This window comes from Mandrillus leucophaeus, unplaced genomic scaffold (assembly GCF_000951045.1).
Source record: "Mandrillus leucophaeus isolate KB7577 unplaced genomic scaffold, Mleu.le_1.0 Scaffold133, whole genome shotgun sequence".
Taxonomy (NCBI): domain Eukaryota; kingdom Metazoa; phylum Chordata; class Mammalia; order Primates; family Cercopithecidae; genus Mandrillus; species Mandrillus leucophaeus.
In genome coordinates this window covers 1,948,269-1,950,790 of record NW_012101288.1, presented here as the reverse complement: position 1 = coordinate 1,950,790, position 2,522 = coordinate 1,948,269, and the positions used below count along the sequence as shown (strand labels likewise).

The 2,522-nt window shown below is 38.1% G+C and overlaps 1 protein-coding gene across 1 annotated transcript in view; it reads right to left on the bottom strand.

Moving 5' to 3' along the window:
- DEPTOR (DEP domain containing MTOR-interacting protein) overlaps nt 1-2,522 on the bottom strand; it is a 227,733-nt gene that overhangs the window by 208,596 nt on the left and 16,615 nt on the right. The gene's annotated exons all lie outside the window — the stretch shown is intronic.

The window sequence follows — 2,522 nt, the reverse complement described above, 5'->3', positions numbered from 1 at the left end:
GAGGAGGAGGAGGAGGAAGAAGAAGAAGAAGAGAGAAGAGAGAAGAGGAATAACTGGTAAAAGCACATAACCATTTCTCCATAGTCTTTAATATAATGTGGTTTTAGGTCATGAATTCCACTTAGTACACACACTTAGTAAAACAGGGCAGGATATATTTTGAGCTGGTCAAGAATAAAAACCTCTTATTTCACTTTGTATCTCTCACAGCAAGTACTGAGATGCCTGATGAATAACAGGCACTGAGTAAATATGAGCTGAGCAAGTGAAGAAATGGTATCATTTGCCAAAAATAAGGTTTGTTTAAAAGAAATTCTCATAAAATTAGCTGAAATATAGTTGTCTATTATAAGTTTAAGGATTACTATCACAGTGTTGACCTCCTGCATCGTAGTTTTACATTTGCAAAGAAATAAAAAATTGTCTTTTCACTGGAGTATTTTCTAATTTGTTACACTATTCTTCTGTTTCTCAAAACAACATATACTAGTGGGTTTTTCCCTTTCTCAAAATAGCAGAAAATTATATTAACCAGCGCAATTTTTCTGGAAGTGGTAGAATAGGGTTGTGTGTGAATCGTGGAATGACTCCTGTATGTGTCTGTGTGTGTATGTGTGTGTCTGCGTGTATGTGTGTTTCTCTGTGTGTGTATCTGTGTGTATGTGTGTGTGTCTGTGTGTGTTTCTCTGTGTATGTACATGTGTGTACATATGTGTGTCTGTGTGTGTGTGTGTCTGTTTCTCTGTGTGTCTGTGTGTGTACGTGTGTGTGTGCACGTGTGTGTGTGTCTGTGTGTATATATTGGGGGAGATGCCTCCTTGGCTTGTGTCATTCCCCTCCCCTGGCTACAATCCCACCGACTCAGAAATAGGCATGTGACCTAACCAGCGCAATTAGGGTAAACCTCAGGACTTGTGATTGGAATCCTGAGTGGAAATGCTTCTCTTTCTCCTGGACATTATTATAAGCCATATGAGGCCTGAAATTCCTGTTCTACCACTGGCTGGAAGATGAAGCCAACCAATAAAAAAGCTGGCTCATGAAGGAGCTACAAAAGAGAACCAAAAGAATTGCAGAGAACGAATTAAATTTTAAGGCATTGTATCTCCTGAACTTCCACTTATCGGAGGCAATAAGTTTAAGTTGATTGTCTGTTTCTTGCAGTCAAAAGCATTAAAAAATATCTGGATAGGGATTTGGATTGCATAGATGTACAATTTCCTTAGTCAATATTCATCAAATGGTATATTTTATTCTATATACATTTTATCTCTGAAAAAAAGAACCAAAAGCAAATAGTGAATACTAGTCAGTACACTGATGGCTGAAGGTTTTAGGAAAAGTGTATTATTGTCTACAATGTACTCTGAAATACTTTCCAAAAAAAGATGAATTAATTGATGGATGGATAGAGGGACAGCTAGATATATAGTTATGGGATAAAGCAACACAGTGAAATGTTAATTGTGGAATCTTAAGTGGTGGACATGAGTGTTCACTGTAAAATTCTTTAAACTTTTCTGTACATTTGAAACTTTTCATAATACAAAGTTAGAGGAAAAAGCTCTAGCTTACTCCTATTGCTTATACTTGGATGTCCTTAAATATTATGTGATGGCTTCTGGCTCTTCAAGTATGGCAATAGAAAAAAATGTTCCTTATCATGGCGTCAAGGCCTGCTAATCCTCTCTCATGACGATCTAGGCTATGCTCACTGTATAACAGTAGAATTTGTTTCCACTGTTAGAATTTATTTTATTGATGACTGGTTTGTAGAATGTGATCGGCAATGTGAAGGAAAATGAAATCAGAGTCATACATTAGGTAATTCCCTCAAAACCACATCCCTAAACGGTTTTATTATTATCAGTTCCTCAGAACAAAATAGGAAGAGCTTTGGTAAAGTCTTATTTTTCAACCACACTATAACTTAAGATGATTAAGGGGCATTTCACACTTCAATGTACAACACAGTCATATACCACTACAGGGAATAAACCCCACTTTTTGCAGTGAATATATTCTGTGTACGTCACTTTCATATATAGAAAAGTTAAAGAGTAAAAAATAAGTAGCGCTTTAAAAAAATTCAGTGAAAAGAGGGTCCAAGGTTACCCCATTCTCCTTTCCTCCTGGGAAATGAGAAAGAAACTAAGAAGCAAAACAACAGTTCTTCAAATCAAGAAATTCAGGCCAGGCAAGGTAGCTCATGCCTGTAATCCAAGACGGATTGATTGCCTGAGCTCAAAAGTTCGAGACCAGCCTGGACAACGTGGTAAAATCTCATCTCTACTAAAATACAAAAAATTAGCTGGGCATGGTGGTGCATGCCTGTAGTCCCAGTTACTCAGGAGGCTGAGGCACGAGAATTGCTTGAACCCTAGAAGCAGAGGTGGCAGTGAGCTTGAACCCGGGAAGTGGAGGTTGCAGTGAGCTTGAACCCTGGAAGCAGAGGTTGCAATCACGCCACCACACTCCAGCCTGGGCGACAGAGACTCTGTCTCCAAAAAAGAAAAAAAAAA